This window comes from Symphalangus syndactylus, chromosome 17, assembly GCF_028878055.3.
Source record: "Symphalangus syndactylus isolate Jambi chromosome 17, NHGRI_mSymSyn1-v2.1_pri, whole genome shotgun sequence".
Classification (NCBI taxonomy): Eukaryota; Metazoa; Chordata; class Mammalia; order Primates; family Hylobatidae; genus Symphalangus; species Symphalangus syndactylus.
This window is the reverse complement of record NC_072439.2, coordinates 11,564,548-11,571,078: the sequence shown is the minus strand read 5'-3', so window position 1 is coordinate 11,571,078 and position 6,531 is coordinate 11,564,548.

Here is a 6,531-nt window from a genome sequence, read left to right as displayed (position 1 = left end):
TCATGCCTGCCGAGGAACCTCGCCGCATCCCGTGCCCGCCGCTCGCTGCTGCCGCTGACCCCTGGGCGCTGCGCTCGTCCAGAGCGTGTTGTCCTGTGACGCCATCAGAACCTGAGCTCCCTGCGAGCTGGGACCCCGCCGTGTCCTCATTGCCTCCAGTGCAAAGCAACTGCTTGCAAGAGAACAAAAGTGTGTTCAGGTGCACAGAGTAGAAAATTCAAGGAGCCTGAAAGGGTATTTGGTGAAGACTTGATTTGTTTTTCCCAGTCCTAACCTCCAAGGCCCAGCCAGTTCTCCTCCCCTGGGGCAGAGAGAAACCCGTTTCTTACGTGTCTACAAAGAAAGTCTATGCAGGAACATCTACGTGCGTTTCTGCAAAAGGTCAGTTACTTTACTTGGGGCCCTTATACTTAACGTAGCTTGGAGAGCGCCCCGTGCATTCAGATACAGGTGGGATTCATCCGGAAACGGAGTTTTATAGCACCAGAATTTATCCCCTTTCCTGTGGAAATTTAGGGTTTTGCTGTCTTTTATAACGAACAATGCTAGCTTGACTATTCCTTGTACAAACCCTTTTTTGCCCAAGTGGGACTATTTTCTTAGGTTAAATTCCTTGGTGCAGAAGTGCGAGGGCTGTATTTAGGCCCCTAAAGGAGTGGTATCAAATTGCCCTGCCCCACCAGCATAAGAGGGGGCCGGTGACACCCTTGCCCAAGCTGGATTTTGCAGACCTGGTAGGCGTGAGATAGTATTTCACTGTAGCTTTGTGTTTCCTGTAAGTATAATCGAACATCGTGATGCTCCTGTCACATCTGTTTTACGTTGATCATTGTTACCACTGATAATCATTTCGAGATTGGACAATATGTTTATTATAAACGTTTGACTATTTAAAAGCCATTTGTATTTTATCTTCTTGGCTCATTTTTCTGTTGGGTGGATGATGGTGGTGGTCTCTGGGTGCATTTTACAGATTAAGGAAATTCGCTTTCTGTCTAGTAGAAGTGTTTATTTTTTTTATCTGTCATTAGTCTTTGACTTTGTGTGTATTTTTTTCTTTAAGCCAGGCATCTAAAATTGTTACTGGTCATTAGTTTTTTTTCTCTTTACGGCTCCTGCATTTTTGTGTCATCTCAGGAATATCTTCTCCACTGTGAGATTATAAAATATTTGAGATTTTCTTCTAGAAATGTAGTGGGTTTTTTTTTTTCGCCATATATTTAAATGTTTATGTCTAATTTTAGAAAGTATTCCTGGTAAGGAGTAAGGTAGGAAGCAAAACTTTTTTTCCACAAATTGTCCCAACTTTATTTCCCAAAAAAGCATTCTTTTCCCCACTGAAGTGCTGTCTTTTTTTTTTTTTTTTTTTTTTTTTTTTGAGACGGAGTCTCGCTCTGTCGCCCAGGCTGGAGTGCAGTGGCGCAATCTCGGCTCACTGCAAGCTCCGCCTCCCGGGTTCACACCATTCTCCTGCCTCAGCCTCTCCGAGTAGCTGGGACTACAGGCGCCCGTCAGCACGCCAGGCTCATTTTTTGTATTTTTTTTTTTTTTTTTTTAGTAGAGACGGGGTATCACCGTGGTCTCGATCTCCTGACCTCGTGATCTGCCCGCCTCGGCCTCCCAAAGTGCTGGGATTACAAGCGTGAGTCACCGCGCCCGGCCTGAAGTGCTGTCTTTATGGCAAGTAGATTTGGGTCTGTCCCTAGACTCTTATCCCAGTTTTCCAGAACCCCATTGTCTTCATGACCTAATGTCCGGAGGCCCCGCTTCCTTGCATTATTTTGCAGGTTTCTTTTTTCTCCTGAACAGCAGGCAAGTTCATCTGGTTCTCCCACCGTGATCTTCTTTGAAAACATTGAGATTGCTTAGATTCTTAGATTTATAGATCAAACTGAGATAAAATTCTCATCTTAAAATAGTTGACGACTTCAACTGATCCATGTGGTACTAGTTCCACAAGACACTGTGGTGAAGAGGATTTTGGAAATCTAAGTATTTGGGGCCGCCCCTCCCTCCCTGCGGGCTGTGGATATTCACTGTGTGCGATGCTGGCCTTGATTTCAGGCAGCCCCATTCTCAAACTGCTGCGAACTCGGCACCGAGGCTTCGGTAGGGCTCCCAGACGCCTTCAGCGTATACGTCTGTGTTCCCTCTGCCTGTCCCTCTCACATGGGGTAAACTGAGTCCGGGCCTTCAGGCTGCAGGCCCTCAGGCCAACTTCCACTCTCAGCCGCTCCCCACCACCCCCTGCTCTTGGGACCCGGGAGGACCCCGCCGGGGTGGTGACAGGGGAGGCCAGCACTGTATTCCAGGACGCACGCTCTCCCCACCTCCCACTTGGTATGGCCTGGGGCCAGGCCACCTGGGAGTAGGGCCAACTTCCCATTCTCCATTTTGTGGATTTTCCAGGACACACTTGTTCGAGCCCTGCAGCAGCATTCTCCTGGGTAGGGTGCCTGGGGGCTGAGTCTCTGGTCTACCCTGTGTCACCTGCCCCTGGTACACCCCAGCACGAGGCCCTGGGTGACGGGACAGACACCAGCCAGGTGACCCTGTGGCCTAGGCCCACTCTGGTACCTGGAGCCCGGGGGGGAGGGCAGACTCTGCCCAGGGCCAGCGGCTGGAGCATGGCTGTGGGTGTGGCAGAGGCTTCCCTGAGATGTGGGCTAGGCCCTTCCAGTGGGTCAGGTCTGGGGTGGTGCCCAGGGCTGTGCACCCTCAAGCTGCTCCCCAGGGGTCCAGTGGCCTGTCAGCCCTGACTGGGATTCATGGGGTCCCAGTATGTGTGTGTGGGCGGCTGACTAAGCTCTTACAATGCTGTGGCTGCGTTCATCTGTCGTCCCATTAATGCCAAGCTGGTGGGACCCACCCCACTGGCTCTGTTCTGCATGACCTGAGGGCCCACTGGAAGAGGATGGAGACCATCCCTGCTTGGCTGTGATTCTGTCCTCTTGGCCTGTGGTGGCTGTGACCTGAGGTGGGGCCTCTGGGAGCAGGCGCCTCCTCTTTCCTCCCCTATGGCAGGTACCTGCCTGTCCACTTCTGAGTCTGGGTGTCAGGATCAAGGTGGGAGCGCAGGGCCAGCTTGCACGAGCCCCTGGTCGATCTTCACAACGACTCTGGGCCGCTGGGGTCACTGTCCCTGCTTCCCCACTGAGAGAAGTAGCCGAGACCCCGGCCAGGCCTGTGCTCCCTTGGCACTCGGCGTCTCCCAGCCACGAAAGCACAGGTGGCTCAGAAATAAGGTCCCGGGACACAGATCTGCCCGGCCAGACAGCGAGCTCTCCCTCCAGACCAGGGCCTGTTCTCTCCCCTGCACCCAGCCGGAAGCAGAGCTCAGAACAAGTACCGTGTGTGTCCGTGGGGGATGAGAGTGCACCTCTGGGACCGGCCCTTCCCCACAGCCTCCCAGAGGGATCGGGCCCAGGCGGGGTGCTTTATGTGAAGCCTGTGGCTGTTAGCAGAGTGCCCTGAAACCCCACCACTAGGCCGGGTGTGATGGCCCATGCCTGTAATCCCAGCACTTTGGGAGACAGAGGCCGTGGGTGACCTGAGGTCAGGAGGTCGAGACCAGCTTGACCAACATGGTGAAACCGTCTCTACTAAAAAGGTACAAAAATTAGACGGCATGGTGGCATGTGCCTGTAATCCCAGCTACTTGGGAGGCTGAGGTAGGAGAATCGCTTGAACCCAGGGGGTGGAGGTTGCAGTGAGCCGAGATCATGCCATTGCACTCCAGCCTGGGCAACAGAGTGAGACTCCATCTTAAAACAAAATAAAACAAAAAAACACCACCACCTGTCCGACCCTGTTCAAGGAGGAAAGCTCTTACGGAAGCTTTTCATCATCTTTGGGAGGCCAAGGAAGCGGGGGGCCTGGGGGTCCACTCCCGGCTCCGTGCAGACAAAATCCCCGGCCCTGGCCCTGCAGTCCTGCTGAGGAGGGGCTGGGGGTGCAGGGGGCTGGGGATTCGCACAGGAAAGGAAATGCCAGCCGGATCCTGCCCCTGCTGCCCACCCTGTGCAGGATGGAGGAGGCCTTGGTGTCCCTGCAGCAGCTCCTAGCATGGAGGCCGTGGACCCCAGAGATGCTCCCTGCAGGACCCCACGCAGGGGCTTCCTTGCAGTCGGCCAGCAGGGTGACCTTGTTGTGTCCTCTGGTTGGAGGGTGGCAGCCGCTGCCCCACCTTCCCACCTGGCTGGTAGAACCTTGTCCTGTGTCCCCCAGAAGCTTGCAGCTGCCCCCCCGCCCCCACTGTGTGTGGTGGCCCCCCTGGACTGGACCATGGGAAGTGATTTAACGCTGTCACACAGAAATACACCCTGAGTGGCTTTGGGGGTCGGTGTTTTGGTCACATAATGCAACACGTGCAGTAATGTCAATAAAGGCTTTATCACCAGACCACAGTGTCCTGCAGGAACGCCAGTCCCTGGCGTTCAGGATTTTGTTGACAATCAGGATCATCGGGAGAGGTCAGGGTCACACTGTCAGATACTCAAATGGGTGGCAGAGACCGCTGAGTGCGTCTGCAGGCCTCATGGCCACCTCCGCAACCCGTCCGCTCCCTCCTGCTATGGCCCTGGGTCCCTGCAGGCCTGCCCAGAGGTGGCTTCCACAGGTTGGCAAAAGTCAGCCGTGAATAAACAGCTTGTGGGTACAGGTGACAACACCCGGAGAATTAAGGCCATATCTGGGGCACAGGCTTCACCGTGAAGCTTGCTTTTCCCACCCCATCCGTGAGGCTCCGCGGCAGGACTGACGGTTCTGCCTGATTCTCCAGCAGCCACAGGGTCTCTGCGACCCCGCCACTGACACTGGGGCCCGTTCTGTTTTTTCTGTTACCAGCAGTACAGTGCACAGCCCTATGCACTCTTCCTTACGGATCTTTCTTTTTTCTTGTTTTGAGACACAGTCTCACTCTGTGGCCCAGGCTGGAGTGCAGTGGTGCAATCTCGGCTCACTGCAATCTCCTCCTCCTGGGTTCAAGTGATTCTCCCGCCTCAGCCTCCCAAGTAGCTGGGATTACAGGCGCGCGCCACCACGCCTGGTTAATTTTTGTATTTTTAGTAGAGACGGGGTTTCACCATGTTGGCAAAGCTGGTCTGAAACTCCTGACCTCAGGTGACCCGCCCGCCTCTGCCTCCCCAAGTGCTGGGATTACAGGCGTGAGCCACCGTGCCAGGCCAGGAATCAGGAATCTTTCTTTTTTTCTTTCTTTTGAGTCAGACTGTCACCCTGTTACCCGGGCTGGAGTGTAGTGGTGTGATCATGGCTCCCTGCAGCCCCAACCTCCCAGGCTCGAGTGATCCTCCCACCTCAGCCTCCCAATTACCTGGGACCACAGGCACACGTTACCACACTTGGCTAATTGTATTTTGTGTAGAAATGCAGTCTTTTTTTTTTTTTTTTTTTTTTTTTGAGACGGAGTCTCACTCTGTCGCCCAGGCTGGAGTGCAGTGGCGCGATCTCGGCTCACTGCAAGCTCCGCCTCCCAGGTTCACGCCATTCTCCTGCCTCAGCCTCCTGAGTAGCTGGGACTACAGGCGCCCGCCACTGCGCCCGGCTAATTTTTTGTATTTTTAGTGGAGACGGGGTTTCACCGTGGTCTCGATCTCCTGACCTCGTGATCCGCCCGCCTCGGCCTCCCAAAGTGCTGGGATTACAAGCGTGAGCCACCGCGCCCGGCCTCTTTTTTTTCTTTTTTTTTTTTTGAGACAGAGTCTCGCTCTATCGCCCAGGCTGGAGTGCAGTGGCGTGATCTCGGCTCACTGCAAGCTCTGCCTCCTGGGTTCACGCCATTCTCCTGCCTCAGCCTCTCGAGTAGCTGGGACTACAGGCGCCCGCCACCACGCCTGGCTAATTTTTTTGTATTTTTAGTAGAGACGGGGTTTCACTGTGGTCTCGATCTCCTGACCTCCTGATCCGCCCGCCGCGGCCTCCCAAAGTGCTAGGATTACAAGCATGAGCCACCACGCCCGGCCCACTTTTCATATTTGTTTAAAAAGTAAGTTTCGGCCGGGTGTGGTGGCTCACGCCTGTAATCCCAGCACTTTGGGAGGCCGAGGTGGGCAGATCATGAGGTCAGCAGTTTGAGATCAGCCTGGCCAACATGGAGAAACCCCGTCTCTACTAAAAATACAAAATTAGCCAGGTCTGGTGGCACGTGGCTGTAATCCCAGCTACTCAGGAGGCTGAGGCAGGAGAATCACTTGAACCAGAGAGTCAGAGGCTGCAGTGAGCCGAGGTTGCGCCACTGCACTCCAGCCTGGCGACAGAGGGAGACTCCCGTCTCAAAAAAAAAAAGTTTTTATCTTGGGCTTGGTGTGGTGGCTCACGCCTGTAGTCCTAGCACTTTGGGAGGCCAAAGCAGGAGGATTGTTTGAGCCCAGAAGTTGGAGACCAGCCTGGGCAGCAAAAGTAAAACCCTATCTCTAGAAAATAAAATTTTAAAAAATTAGCCGGTCATGGCAGTATGCACCTGCGGTCCCAGTTACTTGGGAAGCTGAGGTGTCAGGATCACTTGAGCCCAGG